We start from the raw sequence: 23,959 nt of genomic DNA, 5'->3' as shown, positions 1-23,959 counted from the left end.
CAGAGTACCTAAAACACTGTCTCAGAATTGTTGAGAAGATTCCCTGAGGTAATTTGCGTCAAACTTGGCCCAGTGCCTAACATGTGGTAACTGTTGTTATTATTTGACACTCTCCCCAGTGTCTTCTCTGAGGATCCCCTGGTGGGAAAGCCAACACTCGCTCTCCTCACTGTCCCAGGACTCCCTCCACCCATGATTCATCCCTCATGACTCAAGCCATCTCAGATTCTCCAGGAAGTCTTCCCTCAGCTGTCTGGTCCTCAACGATATCATCTGCTCTTTTGAAAACCTGTAGCACCCAATGATTATATCACTTGGTTCTCATCTAATATATATTTTCTGCTACAACTAAATCTACATTTTGTGTTTATTTTTCCTCTCAATTTATAAGGCAGACATTATGTTTTATTCCTACATCACAGCCTCAAAGCTCTCATTACTGGTTCTCTTCTTTTCTTTTTATTGAAGTTTGATTTGCCAACATATATTATATCACCCAGTGCTCATCCCATCAAGTGCCCCTCTCAGTGCCTGTCACCCAGTTACCCATCCCCCCACCCACCTCCCTTTCCACAACCCTTTGTTTGTTTCCCAGAGTTAGGAGTCTCTCATGGTTTATCTCCCTCTCTAATTTTTCCCACTCATTTTCCCTCCTTTCCCTTATAATCCCTTTCACTATTTCTTATATTTCCTGTATGAGTGAAACCATATGATGATTGTCCTTCTCTGAATGACTTATCTCACTCAGCATAATACCCTCCAGTTCCATCCTCATCGAAGCAAATGGTGGGTATTTGTCCTTTCTGATGTCTGAATCATAATCCATTGTATGCATAGACCACATCTTCTTTATCCATTTATCTGTTGAAGGACATTGAGGCTCCTTCCACAGTTTGGCTATTATGGACATTGCTTCTATAAACATTGGGGTGCAGGTGTCCAAAGAAGACATAGACATGGCCAACAACCACTGGAGAAAATGCTCCGCATCACTTGCCATCAGAGAAATACAAATCAAAACCACAATGAGATACCACCTCACACTGGTGAGAATGGTGAAAATTAACAAGACAGGAAATCTCATTACTGGTTCTTACACATATTAGGTGCCAATATTGAATAAATTATAGGGCATTCTGAAGTAGCCAGCTTTTTGTTCCAGTTGCTGATAGGGTTAGGATGTGGCATGCCAGGGGTTTATTCACATATGTGCAATAATGAATCCCACTCTTTTGGCTATTTGTCATTCTGTCTACTTTGGTTGGCATAGCTAAGATGGCCAAGTCGTGGTCTAGTAAATATGCAATGTGGCCACTCTCTGAACAAGAGGGGATAAAAAGTGAGGTTTAGGATGCTATCTGAATCAAGTCATCATTTTTTCCATCAGCTGAGGTCCTGCTGTGTACTAGGCATAGTACTGAGTATGGACCATTTGTTCTTGTATGCACAGCTTCTTCCCAAATCTTGAGGTAAGATGAACTCTATTGTTCAGCAATACTCACTTTCTTCAGGCTGTGAATCAAGGGGACTTCTCTGAGCTCATCAATTTCAAAACTTATTTCCTAAATGAGCCCCAGCCTCTTGCTTTCAAAGGGACCCTTGACAAATAATTAAGAAAGAAGAACATGAAGTAGGACTATTATGGGTTGGAAAGTTTCATATGTACCTGCCCCTTTCCTAGCCAGCTTGTGTCCTAGTTCCTATGGGGTCCCCAAATGAGCCAACCAGTAACCCCCTCTCTCCCAATGCAGTGGAGAGGAAAGGATTTGTCTTCAAGCCTATTGTTTCACTCCTTAAAGTGAGTGAATTCAGCAAATAATTTCTGAGCCTTTGTTGTGTATAAGGTACTGTGTTGGCATGGGTAACAAGAATGCAGATGTTAAATCAATTGAGTAACTGATTAGGTATTGGATTAGACTGTGCTAGCTAATGGGGATAGCTTTATCTTTTTAAGACTGATAGAGCACTTCCTGTGTCTATGAGCAAACCCCATGCTTACTGACTGATATACGTTTTCTCCTTGGATCCTCTGAGGGTTTATGTTCAAACTCTGAAACAGGGTGGAGAATAGACTAATTACCCTTTACTCCCCCACCCCCACCCCGCCACTTCCTGCTTTGTGTTGAATCCATGAAGGAGGAGGACAGGTTGGAAATATAAAAACAGTATGTGATATTCTGGGAAGAGACCACCTTTTTGGTTGAGGTGCCCCATGCCAATATGGGATGGCTTTAGTTGAACAGAAGTAGTTGCATTTTAGGTAAAGAGAGTTGTGCTGTCTCTGCCATGCCCTGCCTCTGAGTCTCTCTCAGGTCTGCTCAGTGTGGTTGAGATCTCAAAATGCCCCTACCACCCCATTTGATAGCAGAGAAGAATGTAGTTAAGAAGTCGGAATCAAGTGCTACGATGGAGTCACTGGGATGTGGCTTGAGGGGACATCATAGCAGAGTCTCTAGTGATGGGCCAAAGCTGGAGCTCAGGGAGGATATAGCCAAGTCTCAGGATCAACAGAGCCAAGAAGAGATGCTGGGTCAAAGGGAGGACAACCTACATTTACTGTGCCACTGTTACATCAGTGGTAGATACTTCAGACATGGATGTGACAGGGGGGCAAGCCAACACCCAGGCCTAGAGGGATGCATACCTCAGTGAAGGCCAACCTGGACATTGGGTGATACCTGGACCTGCCAGGATGATAGGCATTATCTAGAACAGGTGACCCTCCCATAAGGCCAGGAAGGTAAGAAAAAGCCTTCTGGGAAGTTAGCTTCACCCCAGAGGATACAAGAATAAGGGAAAGGGGGAGACTGTTCAATTCAATTGAATAAGTTACCCCAAAGAGATGGGTTTTGGGCAGAGGAATGATGGCATTATCTTGCAGAGGAAAGAGTGAGAGCTTATTTCACCATTTGCAGAAACAGTGGTACCAGAATTGTGACTGTGAACTTTATATCCACAAAGGGGGTTTAGGTAAAAACATTCTCAAGTATTTTCTTTTCTGGTCTTCTCTTGACTTCCATCTCAGAGAGCCTTCTTCATAAGCTGAAATGCTTGCCAGGACCAAGGTAGATATTAAACCCATGAATAATGGCTGAGGCTTCATCTGTAGACTCCATGGTTCCCTGAGGGAATGCATATTCATATTCATCTTTTAATCAATGGAGAAACCAGAATATGATTCATCTCTCAGAGCTGAGGGAGAAGTCATGATGCCCTTGACTAGAGTCCCTTTGGCTTCTGGGTTTTTTTAGGTAGGGTCAAGGCAGCCCTGTGAGGAGCGCATGAAGGAAAGGAGGCAGGAGGTGCTGGGAAGGGAGGTGGTGGCTGTTTTGGACAAGGGCTCTTCCTGTCAGAGGTTCCATTTCTACCCAGACCCAGGCTCCTGCTTCAAACACCCACTCTCAGATTCATACCCTCACCACCACAGCGATGAGTGACCCTGCCTGGAGGCCCTTTCCCCTTCCACAGGCAGGAAGACGAAGGAATTATGGAAAAATAAAAACAAAAACAAAAACAAAACTGCTCTGTAGAGAGAAGGGGGGGCAATGAGGGGCAACTTCATTTCTCCCTTCCTTGGAGTATAAGCAATTTTACCTAATTTCTTTTGCACTAAATGAGGTTGCCAAGGAAATCGAAGTGGAGCGACCCCCACAGTGTGGGTTCAACTTACAGAAACTCAATATACTACCTCATAAACCAGATCAATTAAGAGGTGATTACTCACTTTACAGGCAACTGCTTTGCTTTTGCATAGGATTCCTTTACGGAGTAATTCCCTAGGGCATCTAAGAATTTGCTTATAGATCATGAGTACTTGATGGAAGGCAGAGAAACAAGAGCCATCATCTGCTCTACATCCAGGAGGAATGAAGAAAAAAGATGAAGGATCACTGAAATTATGTAAATCAGTGGGAAAACAGGATGGATATCCCAAATTAAATTTATATGCAACTTTGCATAACATTATAAAATATTAGCTTTTGCAAAAACCTAACATTTACTACTATATGCTGAACTGAGCAGTTTATTTACATGCTTTCTCATGACAGCCATAGATGTAGATATTATCCTCACCTGTAGATGAGTAAACTGAGGCCCAGGATGGGAAGCCGCTTTTCAAAGATCACAGATATTTCAAGTTCCCATCAGGCCATGAATAAAGTCATAAATCCAACTGCGTGTGTGTGTGTGTGTGTGTGTGTGTGTCCTTTGTGAATTTGTTTTCTGTATGAAGCACAAGGGGTTAATCAACATTCATTCCTCTATTTGAAAAATGTTTTCTAAAAAGGAAACTATTTTTGGATAGAGTGAATTAAAGAGTAAACATGAGTCTCGCTGTTAGTTTATTTTCACTGAGTGCACACACTCCTCCAACGATAATTCATCCAGGATGTGAGCTGGAACTCATTAGAAGTCACCGGGCCTGGGGGAGAAGATAAAACCACGATTAGAGACATCTGAGCCTTTTAGGACAATTTGTTATCTTGGGTTTCACTTTTAATAGGAGACACTAATTCACACGAGAAGTCCCCAGGGCAAGCGAATAGTGTCTTGTAATTGTGGTGGGTCCCTGGGGTGTCCAGGTATGAGCTGGCTCCTGGGCTGGGCGAGGTGCCAGCCTGGGGACCCTTGGAACCTCAATCAGCGTGGCATGGTGGAGGGATGATCTCTTACTACTGCATGAAATGACATGACTCCAAGTTGTCCCTTATGAGCTATATTTTTTTTTTTTTTTTAAAGATTTCTCCGTTCATCCTGATGGGAAGGTGAAGCCTGGGCCCATGAGATCAGGTTCAAAGCAGTAGGGTAGGAGAGAGGAGACAGTAACTATTCCAAGCATTGGATTCTCTCTGGTAGCTAAGTGGGTGAGAATGATCCACAGTGGGCCTCAGCTCCCTTGTCTGTAAAAAGAGGAGGTGATGACACAGTCTCTCAAGTCCTTTTCAAACTGTGATAGAGTCAGAAGGGCAGAGTAGGAGAAAGACATCCTGGAGCTCAGTTCCCCGCTCAGCCCCTTCCCAGGCTGAGATGTTGGAATCATAACAGTAGCAGCGGGAGAATGTTGATTCTGTACTAAGTGCTGACATGATGCTAAATATGGTAAGTTCTGGGGCAATACTCTGAAGTAGGTGTTGTTCTCTTCATTTCACAGTTGAGGGACCTGGAGCACAGAAGGAACGTACCCAAAGTCACACGAACCCCAGTTGATTGCCTATAGGGCCTAACCACAACAGTCTTCATCTGTAAAATGGGAATAATGGCAAACCTTCCTCATAGGGTTTCAGTGAGGATGGAGCAACATCCTGAAGTAAAGTGCTTAGCATTGCTCCTGCTCACAGTAATAGCTAATTAAGTAAACTCTATTTGTTCAGCTCACAGAAGCTAATGGGAATAAGAGACTTAATTATTGTCTCTAAATATATGAAGGATTTTTAACGATTCACTTATGTTTCGTGCATATTGAGCCCCTACAGAGCCAGACTAAATGCTTGCATTATTCTTAAGTCTGTGTCATCCAGGAAGAGAATTTAATTTAAACAGGAGAAATTTAATTAGACATAAAAATAACTTGACCTTCATACTGGTTATAAAATTCCAGAATAAATGATTGCAATTAGCTATGAAGGTTGTATTCCTGGTGTTTAAATAAAGAATTACTATTTGAAGAGTTTCCCAGCACAGCTGTGCAGGTTGTGTACTGCACAAATCCAGGGGTTGCCACTTACAACATAGTCTATAGAAATAGCAATCTTTACAGTTCCTCAGCACACAAGCTGCATGGCCATTTGTGGCAGTCCTGCCTATTTGTTCTGAAGTGTTTAGGTACAAGCTTGTCCTGTTCAAGCTGTAGGAATTCATGACTTTGAATCAAAGTTGAGATGATCATCTAAGAAAGGTAAACCTGTGGCTTGCACAATACAGGTCATGAGTCAGGGTTCCATGGCAGTCACAGATAACACACCATGGCTTCAGAATCCCTCTCAGCACAACACTCTAGGGGGTAACTACCAGTAAATCAGATATATTGATAGCACTTTAGCTAAAGCACAAAAGCTGTTTAGCCCAGTGGCTTTGTCTGGGTCTGGATGCCTGGGTTCAACACTGAGCTCTGCCACATATTATACTGGTGACCTTGGTGAATCAGAGTTTCTATTCTTTTTTTAACCTAAGTTGTGTGCGAATGTTCATGTGCATACTCACACACTGTGTATTTTTGACATCTCTGATACTGGGTATGCCATGCAGTTTCTGGTGCTAAACATTGCCCGTGCTCATGCACCAACCCTGCAGAATGCTGATGGTGTCCTGGGAACGCAGCCCAGAGATGCCAGAGGGGCACCCTTTTGAGAAACCCTGCATCATCAAAGCTCTGGGTGGTACCGAGGATAATCACATGGAAAGACTTGAGCATTGATGACTCTGAGTGGAAAAGTGTTGAGACTCTAGGTGTAAAGCAGATTTAGGACTACCCTGACCAACTGGCTTCCCTTGAATATATATTTCTATGATTGTACAAAAATAATATGTGGTCTAAAAAAAAATCTAGCCATGATCTTTTGAATGAAAACTGAGGTTTTGCTAGCCGCGGGGAAATAGAGGAACACCTGTTGGTTAGTGAACCAGAGGTGTCTGCCACACTCAGCAAGTTGCTTAGCTTTTCCTTGCCTCAGTGTCCCCATGTGTATAATTGCAATAATAATAAATACATCAGAGGATGGTTTTGAAGATTAAATAATACACAGGAAGTACTTAGAATCGTGGCTGATATATGGTAAGGGCTCAAACAGTATTAGCATTTATTGATACTATTCTTCTTCTTTGTTGTTATTATTATATTATAGTTATTATTATAATGCCACCTTAAATCTAGGTGGATACTGAGGAGTTTATGTTCTGGTTATAGAGGCAAGACTTACATGTGGAAACCAAGAAGAGGGTCCCTTGCTTCCTAGTCTTTACACATATTCTTCCTTCTATCTGAAACATAATTTATCATCATCTCTCCCCAACCTTAGCCTGGCAAATTCCTGTTCATTGAGCTATGTCAGCTTAGTTGTTTCCCCTCTCTCCATTCTTTAAATATCCTGTCTATGCTGAACATTTCCATAATCTTCCTTATGATAGCAATATTATATTGTGATTTCCAGTGCATAACACAAAGTAGGTGTGCAGTGGGATTTTGTTGAATAAAGAAGAGAAGGAATGCATTTCACTTAGAATTGTTTTAGTTAGAAATGACAGAAAAACCTAATCTAACCAGATTGAATCAAAAGAGAAACAGACTTCATAACTGAAAAGCCCAGAGGTTGATTTGACTTCAGGTGTGGTTCGATTCAGGGGCTTAAATGATGGCATTACTATTCAGTTTAGTTTCATCTCTCAGCTTTGCCTTCCTGAGTGTTGGTTCCATTTCCAGGTTTCCTGTGACATTCCCTGGTATCTCCAGATGTTCATTTTTCCTCTAATCTTAGGGAAAAAGAACATGTTCCTCTTTCTCACTAGTTCCACCAATAGTCTCACTGAATCTTATGGGGTCACATGTCTCTGAAAAAAGCCACTGTGGCCAGAGGTGGAGTTGGGTAGAGGTTTCCTGTCCTGGAACACATGGACTGACAGTGAGAGGTAGATTCCCAAGGGAAGGTTTGGGATACTGTATAGAATGGGGCAATGGATACTAGACCACAGAACAACAGAAGTTCTCTATAAAATGAGTGAATGGATGGGTGAATAAATGAATAAATTACACAGGGCCAAGTAAGAAAATCAGTTATAAAGAAGAAAGAATAGAATTTATAGAATTTGTGGTAGAACAGAATAATGGCCCCCCAAAGATGTCCACATTATAATCCCCAGAACCTATGAGTATGTTACTTTACATGGCAAAGAGGAATTTAGGTTGTGGATGGAATTGAGGTTGCGAATCATCCGACCTTAAAGTAAGGAGATTATCCTGGATTGTTGGGGGTGTACCCAAAGTCATCACAAGGTTTCTTGAAAAAGGAAGACAGATGGGGCACGTGGTGGCTCAGTAGGTTAAGCGTCTGACACTTGGTTTCGGCTCAGGCCATGATCTCAGGGTCATGAGATGGAGCCCCACATCAGGCTCTCTCTCAGCTGGGAGTCTGCTTGAGATTCTTTACTTCTGTCCCTCCCCCTGCTTGCCACCTTCTCTCTCTCTCTCAAATAAACAATTTTTTTTTAAAGGTCAAGACGGAAGCAGAAGAGTGATGTGATGTGAGAAGGACTCAATCAACTGTTGCTGACTTGAAGATGGAGGAAAGGGTCTTGGGCCATGAAATGCAGGCATCCCCTAAAAGCTGGAACAGGCAAGGAAGTAGATTCACTTCTAGAGTGTCCAGAAAGAAACATAGCCATGCAACACCTTGATTTTAGCCTAGTGAGACTCATTTTGGATTTCTGAGATGCAGCACTATAAGATAATAAGTTTATGTTAGTTTAAGCTGTTAACTTTGTGTTAATTAGTTATGACAGCAATAGAAAGCTAATGGACTTCAGACAGAATAACAGATATTCTCTACAGAGCAGTTGAATGAAGGAATGAGTGATAAAGGACCATGTAATGAAATCAGTGGTAGAGAGAGAAGTGCCCTAGAGTTCAAAGGAGTTCTTGACTATACCTACCTCATCTTTGTAGGTGTAGTCAAGAAAGGGCTCCTGGGGAAGGCAGGATTGTGGTTGTCGTATTTTATAAGCCCAACAAAAGGAGAGGGATTTCTGGCTGAGAAAAGTGGAGTGTTTGAAGGCAAGAATGAATTGACATTGGGATTGCAAGGTACAGTTGGAGGAGACTATGGGGTGGGGTTAGGTAGATAAGAAAGGGTGGCTGATGGGGGCTCTACAATCTGGGATAAGATGTTTCTATTCCAATTAGTCAAGAGAAGGCAGTGTAAATTTTTGAGTGGAAACCTCATGATGAAACAGTGGTGCCCAAGAGGAGTTAGAGATAATGGTGGCCAGAGGTGGGTGGGGCTGGCAGTGTGGAAGTGGGCAACAGGAAGCCCCCTTGCAGAGGCAGTGGCTGTGACTCAGTGGTTGAGTGGTCCTGAAGGAGGAAACAGAGGACCCTGAAAGGGGGGTTGTCTTAACTGGGACCCTTCTATGTCCGTGACTTCAGGTAATCAACCAAACTCCCTAGGTTAGATGAAAAATTTGGGGAGTTTGTGAGTTTTCCAGGGGAGAAGGCCCAATCATTTGTCAGATTCTCAAAGGGCCCTATGACTCCAGAAAGATAATATAAGTGGTGTCAATTCTTAATATACTTTATTGAAGTGGAACAAATATGCATAGAATATATACATAAAGAACAGTGTTCATATTATAAGCATGCAGCTTGCTGGATTTGTACAAAGTGAATAGCCCTGAGTAACCAGCGCCCAGATCCAAACCCAGCCCCCTACCAGTACCCCAGAAGCTGCTTCTCAAGCCCATCCTACCAAGTTCCTGGCACCTCCAGGCCATGGTATATGTGCTGCCTTGATTTCTGACTGCTGAGATAGGAAGCTGGGCGGCATCCCATCGGGCACATGGGAAAGGAGCCACCATTTCTAGAAGAGTAGAAAACCACACACTGGAGCTTTCTTCCAGGGGTTTCCAGAGAGAATTAGTTGAGAGAGCCACTTATGAGCTCTCCAAAATGCCCATGTGGCTTTAGCTCAGGGCAGGACCCCTCCAAGCAGACCTCCTTCCCGGGTTTCTGACCATCCGACTGTGGCCAAGCCCCAGCCCTTCCCCAGGGCCTGAAACCTCTGCGCCACTCCTCACTGTAATCCTAGGGGCTGGGCCTCGGGAAGAACAAAATCTAATTTGGGCATTTCACTTTGTGAGTTGATCATTATTTAGTTTCCCTTCCCAGTTTGGAATCAAGGGCCAAGAACGCAAGGCTCTTAAGTACATAGTTACCATGCGGTGCTTTCATGCTGCAGCCACAGGCTAGACCGATGCGTGGTAAGAGGATTAGCCACGAGCCCAGGCTGGTAAATATTAATAGGAAGTCATCCTGCCGGGGTGACGGAGTGCATTCCAGCAGATGGAGGCCGGAGGGGACATGGATGGCACGGAATAGGGTCCAGAGCCCATCTATTTGCCTTTTCAGACAATAGTCAAATGAATTACAGTAATTAGATTTCTAGCTCGCCTTCCACCTGAGTCCATAAGAAGCAGGGAACCTAAGCAAAAGAAATGAGGTGAAGGTTTTCATGGCCTCCCCAAGAATAATGGATACTGTCAGAGAAAAGAACCCAAGAAAGAATTGGATTTCCTCAGGGAGACACAGAGAATACGGGAGGGGATGAGATGGCCATGAGTCCCCCTGGCCGGGGTCCAGGAGCACCTTGCTGCCCTTCCCCTGGCCACATCACCAAAGGGCAGGTCAGAGCCCATCACAGCCCATTTCCAGGGGCTTCCCTGATTGTTCAGTTCTGCAGAGACTTTGTGGTATCGATTTCTGTTGGGCTGGATGTCATCAGGGCTTCCAAGCTCCTTGTATTTTGGAGAGTTTCACAATGATGCTGTTTGTTCTCCTGAGTGAGGCCCGACCTGGGAAGGACTGTAAAGGTGTGGGACCTGTTTGGGTCCCTCCTCCTACCCTTTCTCTTCTCTGAGCCCTTCGGAAGCTTTGTAGCTCCTCCCTGTGTCTCCTCACACTCATGCTCTCCCTCCTCCAACCTGAGATGGCCTGCAGATCAAAGAACCCTGGCCCTTCAGGAGGCTCAGGCTGAGTTTTTGTGTACAAGAACTGTCTCGGACAGAGATGGTGCTTTTGGTGTCTGCTCTGCTTGTTTTTTTTTGACGTGTGTGTGTGTGTGTGTGGCTGTTTGTTTTGTTTTTTTTTTTGTTTTTGAGAAAATATATGGTCAAAGCTAATAAGATTTCAGAAAAAACTCTTTAAAATGTTAATTTTTCCTAATTGTAAGAGGGAATAAAGTATATTTATTTGAACATAAAATAAATAACATAAAAGCTGTCGAAACATAAAAATAAAGGGGCCCTGAAAATGTTCATTTGAAAGTGGCAGAGCAAATGGCTCTATTAATCTGGATTTCTGCCCCAAACCCAGCTAAATGATATTAGTTAAATGATGATGGGGAAACCCATAAAAACAAAGAAAGGGAAAATGAGAGAGAATGGAAGACAGGAGGTAGGCGTGAGAGTAGGATTTTTTTTTTAAAGATGTTATTTATTTATTCATGAGAGACACAGAAAGAGGCAGAAACATAGAGGGAGAAGCAGGCTCCCTGCAGGGAGTCTGATCTGAGACTTGATCCTAGGACCCTGGGATCATGACATGAGCCAAAGGCAGATGCTCAACCACTGAGCCACCCAGGTGCCTGTAAAGATCTTGTTCAAGAATGTGGGCAGCTGTGACCTATGAGTCTGTAGCTGAAGAGCAACTTGACTTACCCCACGGAACCTTCTCACAGAAACTGGAACAGTGGGCTTTTCAGCAAGCCAGGGTGCAGGTGGGCCTGATCACAGGATGAGCTTCAAGTTTAATTAAGGAGCAGTTAGACCCTTGGAGCTCCTACCTTACGCTGAGCATCTGGGCAACTCTCCCTTCCGCACCCCAGCTGAAGATAGAATGTGCCTGCCCTGGAGAGCTTGCACCTGAGAGGTTCTGAGCTTGAGACATAGGTGAGCAGGGGATGATGAGACAGGGAGTAAGGAATGGGCTCTATGTTGAATGTGCCAGGTCCCTGCTCCTCCCACCACTCAGCTCCCAGAATGCAGCAGTCCACCTCACATCTCTGTACAGGTAGATTGGATGGTCGTTCTCAGGGGAACTGGATCAATACGAGAGAAAATCCTATAGGTACTGCACTTCAGATACTCCGAGGGGAGTGGATAGTCCTTCATGGTGGGCACTTCCCTTGCGAGTGAGTGAATAGCCAAAACTATATCTTAGTCCATTCTGATAGCTAAAACAAAATACCACAGACTGGGTGGCATATAAACAACAGATTTATTTTTAGTGCTGGAGGCTAGGAATTCCAAGCCAGCATGCAACCTGCCAATATATAATTATACATTATATATGTAATATATAATATACAGAAATATATTACAAATATGTATAATATACTATTAATTATATTAATACTAATATAATTAATGTAACCTGGTGGGGTTCTGGGTTCACAGCCAGTGCCTTTCCTCTGTATTCTCATATGGTGGAAGGGATCAAGGAGCTCTGTGGGGTCTCTTTAGTTAGAGCATTAATCCTATTTATGAGGGCCCACCTTCATAATCTAATTACCCTTCAAAGCCCCATCTCCCAATACTGTCACACCAGGCATTAGGGTTTTAACACATGAATTCTGAGGGGTTGCAAACATGCCATAACAGCCTCCTCTCAATGTAGCCAAATACTGAAGAAAGCATCTAACTTGAAACACAGATACCAAAAGAAATTATCAGGGGAAACAAACACAGAGGAAACAAAGACAATACAGTGATAAAAAGAAAGGTTTAAAAACATAGATTAGAATTAGCTTCAGAGAACTAAGAAATTATAACTAAGAGACAAGAAGAGAACGTTGTAAAAAAGCACTCAGCTTTTTTTTCCCTAAAGATTTTTTTTATTTATTCACAAGAGACCCACAGAGAGAGGCAGAGACATAGGCAGAGGGAGAAGCAGGCTCCCTGCAGGGAGCTCAATACGGACTCGATCCCAGGATCCCAGGATCATGACCTAAGCCAAAGGCACTCTCGACCATGGAGACACCCAGGTACCTCCATGGCTCAGCTGCTTGCTAGTTAAAAATATGGTAATGTGAATGAACGTTTCAGTAAAAGATGACATTAAAGTAGAGGAAATCTCTTACCAGTAGGTATAAAAGACAAGAGAAAAGATAGAAAACAGAAAGAAAAATAGAAGGTTTATCCAGGAGGCCAAACCCTCAATTAATAGGACTTCTAGGGAAAGGGGATAAGCTAAAGGAGAAGAGAATATCACAGAAATAATATTTCCTCTAACTGAAGGTCCTGGTTTCTATATGTGAAGTGTCCACCAACGTGCTCACAACAAGGACAGAAAAAGGACCCTCCTCACAAAGCGCTTCATTGTTAAATTCCAGAATGCCAAAAACAGCAGTCCCAAAGTTTCCAGAGAGAAGAAACAGGTCATTTACCAAGAAGGGAAATCAGAGTGGCATGGGGCTCCTTAACAGCTACAGTGGAAGTTGCAAGTCAGTAAGGAGAACCTTTACATTGTTGAGGGGGAAAATGACATCTATTCTAGAGTTGGCTTCACAGACAAGCTATGAATCAAGTGTGAGAACTGAAAAATGGTGCTTTCAGATATATAGGATCTTGAGAATGTTATATCCTTCTTAGTTTGTGTTCTGCCATGTTGAACGTGTAAAAGAAGGAGGAGAAATCCATAGACTACAGGAAATAGAGGATCCAGTGCAGGGGAGAGCTGAAGGGAATTCCCAGGCAGATGGGGAATGAGGTTCCCAAATGAGACAGCTGCTTAGCTGGTCTCGAGGGTACCCAGTACTGGTTGGCTCTAAAGGATGGAGGGCTCCATAATGGATGTCACTGAGAGATGGTTAATGGACTTGGGTATACTGAGAGAAATCCTTAGAGCTCCGTGGGACCTTTGGGGATAAAACAGGTGACAGGCACTTAGAAAACTAAGCAGACAATAATGTTAGCCACAACCATAACAAAAATAAGGCAAGACAACTCCAGGGAAACCAAACTTGCACAGGAAAGAAAAGGATATGGTGTAGTCATGGTATGGCCACCTCTGTGAGCAATACCTACATAGGTACACTATTGCAAGTGCTGGATAATGACACAGCAAAATCATGATGTAAATATGTTAGGAGAGTAGAGGGAGAGGAAGGGTGGATGGAGAAGTGTGTGAGGTCATGGCCATACTGGGAAGCCAATAATGCATAAAAAGGAAAGTTCAGGAAGTACTGGCTTATGAACATTATTTTAATATATAGAAATAAATACCAGGAGAAACAGCCCAAAGAGCTGACAGTCATTGGCCCCAGGGAGGCAGTGAGAGCTACAAAGGGTGATAAAGGGAGCTCTTGTTTTTCTACTACAAGCCCTGTGGAACTATTTGACTTTTAAAATTTTTGTACAAATTACTCTGGTAAAATTCAACTTAAATTTGACAAAGGGGAAAAATAGACATTTTCTTTTTTTACCTTCTGCATATTAATTGTAAATAGCCTGGGGACTATTCTTTTGGCCTTCACTTTCTATGTGTAGTATAACACAAATATATATATTTTATTTTCCCATGATTGGATAGTTATCTTCCCTTGTGCAAATTGCCTTCCATTTTCTCTTTTTCACTTGTATCTTAGATATTTTTTTTCTGAATTAGATACGGTAATAGTAATACTTCTTAATGAATTTCTGCTTTATTAGTCACAACTGCAACTTTATTTTGGAGAAATAGCACTTCCTGTATGTGGAAGAGTACTTGGGGCCCCATTTGCTCTGGGCCTTTTCTTTGGCTGGCTCACCCCTGGGTATCATTTGTCCAAACTCCTACTCAGGTATTAATTGATGAGGCTTTAATAAATTATTACTTCTCCCAGACATATTTGCAACTTAATAGATAATTTCTGAAGATTAAATAACAACAGTATAACTTTAAGGACAAGCTACTCCCAGGGGTGACTGGGTGGCTCAGATGGTTAAGCATCTGACTCTAGATTTTGGCTGGATCGCGAAATTGAACCTAGTATCAGGCTCTATGCTGGGTGTGGAGCCTGCTTAAGATTCTCTCCTTTTCCCTCAGTCCCTCCCACCTTGCTTGCATGGGTGCTGTCTTTCTCTCTCTCTCTCTCAAAAAAAAAAAAAAAAAAAAAAAAAAAGGAATGATCTACTCCTAGAAAAAGAAATCAGATATGTGGGTTGCCAGAGGCAGGAAGTGAGGGGGAACAGGAGGAAAGTGTTCCAGTTAGAAGATAAATAATTTCTAGGAATGTGGTACACAGCATGATGACTACAGCAGACACTGATGTATGGTGGTAGGCTATGAGTTCTTCTCACAAGGAGAAGAACTCCTTTTTTCTTTTTTGTATCTATGTGAGATGCTGGATGTTAACTAAACTGTTGTCATGATTTCACAATATATGTAAGCCAAATCATTATGCGGCACACTTTAACTTAAATAGTGCTGTGTCAATTATATCTCAGTAAAACTGAAAAAAAAAAAAAAAGAATGAGCAACTAATAAGAAAATTCCAGGTGCTTTCCAAGAAAGTAGAGGGATTTTGTGTAACTAGAAGAGAATTTCTAATGGATATTATATATATAAAATATATAATATATAGAAACATTAAAATATGTATAATACACTAATAATTATATTAATTATATAATAATATAATTATAAATATTATAATATATAATTATATCATAATTATATATTATATTTATAATTATAAATTAAAATGTATAATTATAAATTATATATTAAAATGTATAACTATAAATTATATAATTAAAATATATAGTTATTGTATATAATGTATTAGAAATAATTTTTATAAATTACATATATGCAATTTCTTAACTCTACTTCCTATTTGACCAGAGGGAATTCCTCACTGTGTGCTCTGTCCTGCACTGTGGAATTCCTCTCTGTCTTCGGACCTGTGTGCTCAGACATGCCTACAGGGAGAGGGAGACATGCAGCAGACCCCAAGTCCATTTGTCCAACTAGAGATATGGGTAAGGATGGCAAGCTGTCTCACCTGGGCCGCCAGGGCCAGCAGGACCAGCAAGGCTAACACTGCTAATGGTAAAATGTCAAGGGGTCTTCAGTCAGGTTAGCCTCTCCTCTTCCCATGTGGAGGTGGGGTAAGCAGTGGAGAGAGAGAGATGAAAGTATGTCCTTCCAGGAGGAGAAAGGAAAGGATTCCCTACAATACCTAACAGAATGTCTGGCACTTGCAAATTGCAAATGACATATCTGATAAAGGGTTAGTATCAAAAATCTATATAGAACTTATAAAACTCAACACCCAAAAAACAAATAATGCAATTAAAAATGGGCAGAAGACATGAATAGACGTTTTTTCAAAGAAGACATCCAGATGGCCAACAGACACATAAAAAGATGCTCAACATTGCTGATCATCAGGGAAATACAAATCAAACTACAATGAAATATCACCTCACACCTGTCAGAATGGCTAAAATCAACAAAACAAGAAACAACAGGTGTTGGTGAGGATGTGGAGAAAAGAGAACCCTCTTGCACTGTTGGTGGGAATGCAAACTGTTGCAGCCACTATGGAAACGAGTATGGAGGTTTCATAAAAATTTAAAAGTAGAATTACCCTATGATCCAGCTCTACTAGACATTTACCCAAAGATCATAAAAATACTGAAACAAAGGTATACATGCACCCTAATGTTTATAGCAGGATTATCTACAATAGCCAAATTATGGAAACAGCACAAGTGTCCATTAACTGATGAATGAGTAAAGAAGATGTGGTGTATATATACACAATGGAAAATTACTCAGCCATCAAAAAGAATGAAATCTTGCCATTTGCAATGACATGGCTGGAGCTAGAGAGTACAATGCTAAGTGAAGTCAGTCTGTCAGAGAAAGACAATACCAAATGATTTTACTCATATGTGGAATTTAAGAAACAAACCAGTAAAGGGAAAAAAGAGAAAAAGAAAACCTGAAACAAACTCTTAACTAAAGAGAAAAAACTGATGGGTTATCAAAGGGGAGGTGGGCTGGGGGTATGGGTGAAATAGGTGATGGAGATTAAAGAAGGCACCTGTGATGAGCACTGGGCGATATATGGAAGTTTTGAATCACTATATTGTACAGCTGACACTAATATACCGTACATTACTAACGGGAATTAAAGTATAAACTTAAGAAAAAAGAATGTCTGGCACTTGGTGGTTGCTCAGGAAATGCTTATTAATGACAGGTAAAAAATGATCAGAAGCTAATGCAAAGCACAAAAGGAAGACAAGCTCAGAGAAGGCTTCGTGGAAGAAGGGGCACTTAGAGTTATCTACACCCATCTGCAGCCTGTCTGAGACCAGGGCACAGCCCATCTGAGATTTTGTTAGAAATTAGAACATTTACCTATGTAGCTAATATATGTGGAGTGGTACAGCCATGAGGTACACCTGTCATCACTTTGGTGGGGTGTTGGCTGGAACTTTGGAATCAATTAGCAATTGTCATTGAAGTTGAATATAAATAAGTGATATGATTTAGAAGTCTTTAAATTTCATTCCACTAAAACTACCTCATAAAACTTGTGCCTTCAGAGGGATTACTGACAAAAGGAAAAATAAATCTCAATAAAGCTTCCAAGTACACTTGACTAACAACGGAATCATGTCCAAAAGTCATGTACTAAATGTGGACACTCTCCACCTACAATCCTTATCTATTAATCACCCTGCAGCCAGCCCAAACCCACACATGGATTTTGGATGACAGGTGGCACAATTAAAGAAACTCAGATGTCCCCAGAATCCATGATGGGAAGGAGGAAGAACACCAAGTATGGGAATCTATGTTTACAGAGGGCCGTGCTTGTAACATTCAGGAGCAGTGAGTATACTTTTTTGGCTGATTACTTAATGTCCTCATCAATCACTCTTCTTCTCCTTCAAAACTGTATCCCAGAGAGACTGCCTTCTTAAGGGAAGGAGGTTATTGACAATAATTTAGGAGTACTTAGGGAATATTACTAAAATTTGTGGATGATTAAATTTGTGAACTCCTAACAAGCGTGCCCCAGTGTGCCTGTAAGAAACAAGGTTGGGGCTGACCCACTCACTCAGTCCAGGCCTCTATTATGATGCTGGCATTTCAAGCATTGAGTGGACCAGCCGGCTGTACCTCAGACCATGTTCCCTCTTACCCCATCTGGTCAATAAAGCTATACCAGTGACCCGGTTCTTCCTCAGAGTGGCCATACCAACCTCACACTTTTGTTAGTGGGGCAGGAACAGGTTCTGGGTACTTTGGGATAAAGGAGGGCCTTAGAATCTTTCCCCTTCCCTTGCCAATACTAAATGCAGAGCCTCAAATTTGTCAATAGGACCCACCCACTGTAGCCCCCCATCTCTTTAGGCAGGCTTCCTTCTCTTGTGTTGTGGCTGAGCTTCCACCACGTAGCAGAAGGTAGAAGGGCATGGCCACAGTCAATCCAAGTTCATAGTAATCAAGCCTAGTGACCTTGGGAAGAAAGCAAAATCCTCCCAACCTATTTCGAAAGACTTAGAACTCTGGAAAAGACTTTTATCACTCTATCTTGGGTCCCTTGCTCAACTTTGAACCAATTTCTCTAGCTAGAGGGATGAGGATGGACCTTTTACTCATTAGTTCAGAGAGATGGTCAGGGAACTGAAATTGACAGTCCCACCAGCCTCACATGAGAAGCATAATGCAGGACAGAATGCCATAGATGGAGGGAGGAATAGGCACAGGGAGGCTGTTATCCAAAGAATCAGAGGAGAGAGATACTAGATAAAGCAAGGTAGAAGATGTCCTCCACACTGGAGAATTCAGAAAAAAATAAGCAATAAGGTTTGGAATGAAAAGAAGCAGAACATGGAGAAATTCTGGAGTAGAAGACAATACTTCCAAATTTTTTAGAGTGCTGGGAGCTTTAGGTATGGATGGCAAGGAGGCTGCTCAGGGCATCAGCTGGACCTTGTCACTACTGGCAAAGTGACTACAAGAGCCAGCCACATGTCTTCCTATATGAAGGTCAGCAGACAGTGCCTGGTTGGAGGAGACCAGGATACTGATCTTGGCAGCCTCTTGGTTTAAACTTATTTTCTCGAAATAAAATAACAAAGATGTCAGGACCTCTTCCTCACTGTTTTGGGAAGTTTCTTTCCCATTACTGGTGGTCATTGAACTGTCAGGAAGGCTGCCAATTTAGCTAAAGGAAATTCAGTGCTCTTGTTGAAGCCCTGGAGAAATTCATTGCATCTGGGCAGTTTGCAGCATGGTAGCGTGAGCTCTGATGGAATACCATGGAGAGGAAGGGGAGTATTGAATATTTAGAAACACAAAGTGAGCACGAAAACCACAGGGAAGATTGGGTCAGCTGAAAGAAAAATCTGCTAAATTTCTTAGGAAGGGGAAGTAAATGAAAGTGGCATTCCCCTCACCTCCATCATATTTCCAAGGTAACATTTTGGTGTAACAGTATGTGTCAAAATAAACTTTTTTTGCCAGGGATAGCTACAGACGCTGATTGATAGAGGCCACTTGGATTATTGTGTTAAGAAGGATTCTGAGACAGTGTCTGAGCTCACCTAGAAACAGTGCCATATCTGATACAGTGAAGCATTACTGTTCGTAGGAATGGAGCATGGTGGTGTACATCCACTATATTTGCCTTCTTCAGGGACTCAAGAATCTCATGCTGAGGATTTATCCCAGGAAACAATTACAATGGAAGAAAAAGTTATATGCCACAAAAGCATTCTCCTTGATCTTATTTGCTCTAACAGCAATTTACCCCATGGAAGAAGATCACTTGTCAGAATTAAATGGTCGACCAAGAAGACCATATAGAAACATGGGGAAATGTGAGACATAATAATATTGAGTAAAAATAAAACATTTATATACATGTAATGGTTTTGATGATGTAAAAAAAGACATGATACACATTTATATGCATGGGGGTTATTTCTTTTATTTTTACTCATATGTGGAACCCAGTTTATATCACATAATAGGTACATGATAAATACTTGATGACTATTCTATTGGTTAGTTTTACATATTTTCACAGTAAAAGCAGCTCTCAGAAAAGGAACCACCAGAACAACAAAATCCAAGTTGCCAAAAGTTAATGTGTTTGTTTTTTCCTCCTTGAAAATTATAATTTGTTCTGCTTCCTCCAGTCCCATCACATTGAGGCTCCTTCTAGGACTGTACTGAGCAACTCCAAACACCCAAACTTCCATAAAATTCCTACAGGCAGTCACACTTCCCAACAAAAACTCCTCTGCTCCTCCTTTCCTCCTAGATGCTCAGGCTCAGGCCTCTGAAATTCTGAAATCATCCCTGTTTATTATCCTTCCAGAGATTGTTGATTTGCCCCAAAGGAAGCTTTTCTTTCATTCCGAATGGTCAGATAGACAACCAACTATGAGACTGGCTTCAACAGCATCTCCAAGGCCAGTTGAAAGCTTTTGATGAATTCAAAATTCAGAGCTTATGTCTATGCATATGGTTACTGGAGTGATTGACAGATTGAGGCCAGGTATTAAAGAGATTGAGATGTTGACAAAACCTCTGTTCACTGGAACCACTTCTAAATATGCGGACAAGTGACCAATTACTGTGCAACTTCACTAACTTCAGAAAGTCTCCAATATCCCCTAATTCCATCAAACAATAATTATTCTTTTTCTCTGAACCACACAAAGCATCATAACCCTCGACTAGGAAATTAAAGTTATTTTCAATTTCCTTGGGCAAGGCAAAGGCAAGGGTAAATTAACAGTCTGTAGCTTGTCTGGAACTAGAAAAGCATTGAAAATGTGGTGGGAGTTACAATGTAGGAAAATCGGCCAAAGACAATGCAATATTTAGCTGATGGTAATCTCAGAAGATACACTCGGAGGACAGAAGCCACTAGATAAACAGGCAATATCTCTGGGAGCAAAGTGAAAATAGAGAGGGAAGGCAGTTATTGCAGTGATTTAGACCAAGAGAAAAGCCCTGGTTGCTCTGTCTACACCAATCTAATACACTAGACAACGCAACATCTGTCTATTTCCCTCCATCCAAAATAGTCAATTCACTGTCACAAGTAATTTGCTCATTATAAAGTAATAGTTTTCTGTCTCTCTTTACTTCTCACCTGGATATCTTCTGTTTCTGGCCTTAAAAAAATATTGTTTTTCCTTATAACAATAATTCTTGCATGCATCTATTTACAAATTTTATTGAATTTTCACTAGGAGCCGGCATCATGTTAACATAAGGGATGGAGAATAGGCAATAAATAGTGGTCAGGAAGACAGGTAGATGAAAGAGGCAATTACAATTCGGTGTTATGATACAAGGATGTATTAGGTGCCCTCAAAGCTCAGAGGAGGTGGCCTAAGCCAGGCTGGCAAAGGCTTTCTGGAGGAGGTGACAAGTAAGCTTGCTCTGAAGATAAAATACCTTGGGTGGTAGAGGAAACATTCTATATCACCCGTAATTTTTCTTCTCATAAAAGAACTATTAGCATTTATGTGTATTTTCTTCCAGTTTTTTTCTATATATATATACAGACAGATGAGATGGGTAGATGTGTAAATATAATAACAATGATTATATAGATGTACATAGATTTATAAAACTATGATCAGAGTGTCAATCATCATCCAATGCTGGCTTTTCTATGCCTTTAAATATGTGTTGAAAACATGGATTTTGATAGATGAATAATAATACATTGAATAGATGTTTCATGATGTATTTGATCATTCTCCTTGTGTCCATCACAGTTTCTGTTTCCAAGCTGCAAAACCAACCCTGGCTAAATTAAAGGGAAGAGGAATTCACTGGATTAATACTTGGTAGACATAGCATCTATGGATGGGTACAAAAATAGGCTAAAAAAAGGGGCAGCAGTCAAGATAGACTCAACAGTGTGAACCCTATTTGGGGTTGGCCAGACAAACAATCTATCCTTAGCATTTTTGTATTTGCTTAACTTTAAATGCTTTGGGAAGTAGCAACTTGTTAGCCAAGCCTAAGAAGTGTAGCCCGCCCCACCAATAAGGAGATATATTTGTAGTGAGAAGCAGAATCCTCCCTGACTGCCATCAAAACACCGGATGGGACCTTCCCCCAGACAGAAAGGACCCTGGGATTTGACTGGTAGAAAAACTCCAGGAATATCCATTATCTGCCTATTATTAGATATGTAGGTTTTTTCCTTCTTCCTTTGTAATATAAAATGATTGAACTTTCTTCAACAAAATCTTTGAGCTCCTCTCTGATGATTTCCTTAAGAGAAATTCCTAGAAATGGAATTTCCCTCTGAAAGACCATGAACTTCTGCACAGTGAAAGAAACAGTCTACAAAACTAAAAGACAACCTACAGAATGGGAGAAGATATTTGCAAATGACATATCAGATAAAGGGCTAGTATCCAAGATCTATAAAGGACTTATCAAACTCAACACCCAATAAACATACAATCCAGTCATGAAATGCACAGAAGACATGAACAGACATTTTTCCAAAGAAGGCATATACATAGCCAACAAACACATGAAAAAATGCTCCACATCACTTGCCATCAGAGAAATACAAATCAAAACCACAATGAGATACCACCTCACACCAGTGAGAATGGTGAAAGTGAACAAGACAGGAAACAACAAATGTTGGAGAGGATGTGGAGAAAGGGGAACACTCTTGCACTGTTGGTGAGAATGTGAACTGGTACAGCCACTCTGGAAAACTCTGTGGAGGTTCCTCAAGAAGTTAAAAATAGAGCTGCCCTATGACCTAGCGTTTGCATTACTGAGTATTTACCCCAAAGGTACTGATGTAGTGAAATGCCGGGACACCTGCACCCCAATGTTCATAGCAGCAATGTCTACAATAGCCAAACTGTGGAAGGAGCCATGATGTACTTCAACAGATGAATGGATAAAGAAGATGTGGTATATGTACAATGGAATATTACTCAGCCATCAGAAAGGAGAAATACCCACTATTTGCTTCCACGTGGATGGAACTGGAGGGTATTATGCTGAGTGAAATAAGTCAGTTGGAGAAGGACAATCATCATATGGTTTCACTCATAAGTGGAATTTAAGAAATAGTAATAGAAAGGGATTATAAGGGAAAGGAGGGGAACTGAGTGGAAAAAAATAGAGGGAGACAAACCATGAGGGACTCCTAACTCTGGGAAGAGGGCACTTGATGGGATGAGCACTGGGCTAATGTTGGCAAATTGAATTTAAATTAAAAAAATGTAAAAATCAATCAATAAAATAAAAGAAGAAAGACCATGAACATTTTTAAGTCTCTTAATACACATTGGTGAATGACTTTTCTGAAAAATTGCATTAGTTTAAGCTCACCTTTGGAGGGTGTATGAGTGTGCCTGTTTTCAGTGGCCCACATTGGGCATTATGGTTTTTAGAAATCTTTGGGTTCATTCCTTTCTAGTTTGGGTTCATTTGCATAGCCTGTACCTCCTTTAAATTATACTTCTTTGAAGTCAAAGCACCTAGTGGCAAAGTGAATAATTCAGTTGTTTATTTTCTTGAGTTTATTTGTGATAATTACCTTTATTGATTTTCTTCCCCATTCATTTGATTAATTCAGGGACTGCTTCTTTTATTATGCCATGGAGAAGCTGTTTCTTTTTCTATTCTAGAAAAAAAGTATTTACAAAGCAGTAAGTAGGTCTGAAATAACAGAGATTTGGAATTATAGAGGTGGAGGTGAGGTCTTGGGAGGAGGGCTCACACTCCTTCAGCACGCGGCTCTTACTGATGCTGTCTTGAGCATCTCTCGCCCAGACCTCCTGGAAGTAGGGGAGGAACATATGCCCAGACCCTTTCAGAAAGCCATAAAAGTGATACAAATCCAGAAGCCCCTAGCTTGGTTTGAATACAAACCCAGAGGGGTGATGAAATATTTCAAAGTTCTTGTATTAACTTAGAAGAACATCTTTTTAGCAAGAAATTTTCAATTTCTTGAAAATTTATAAAAATGAAAAATGTTAGAGCCTGGGCTTCCATCAAAAAAGCATTGAGCAGGGTCTAGTGGAAGGAGCACTTGACAAGGAGTCCGGGACCCAGAGTGCTGATCCTGCTTTGTCATCAACTAGCTGTGTGGCCTTGAAGAAGTCACTTTACCTCTTTGGATTTCAATGGGAGTGGGTGATGGCCCACAGGATGTTAAAGAGACTTCCCCTTCTGATAGTGAAT

At 41.3% G+C, this 23,959-nt stretch overlaps 1 long non-coding RNA gene across 1 annotated transcript; it reads left to right on the top strand.

Moving 5' to 3' along the window:
• The first annotated feature begins 2,609 nt into the window (after positions 1-2,609).
• LOC140631585 (uncharacterized) lies at positions 2,610-8,388 on the top strand. Its single transcript, XR_012029123.1, has 2 exons — positions 2,610-2,740; positions 8,206-8,388. It is a non-coding gene; the product is annotated as an uncharacterized lncRNA (long non-coding RNA).
• The last annotated feature ends 15,571 nt before the right edge of the window (positions 8,389-23,959 follow it).

This window comes from Canis lupus, chromosome 4 (genome assembly GCF_048164855.1).
Source record: "Canis lupus baileyi chromosome 4, mCanLup2.hap1, whole genome shotgun sequence".
NCBI lineage: Eukaryota > Metazoa > Chordata > Mammalia > Carnivora > Canidae > Canis > Canis lupus.
The sequence above is the reverse complement of the archived record's forward strand: the minus strand, read 5'-3'. Positions and strand labels throughout refer to the sequence as shown.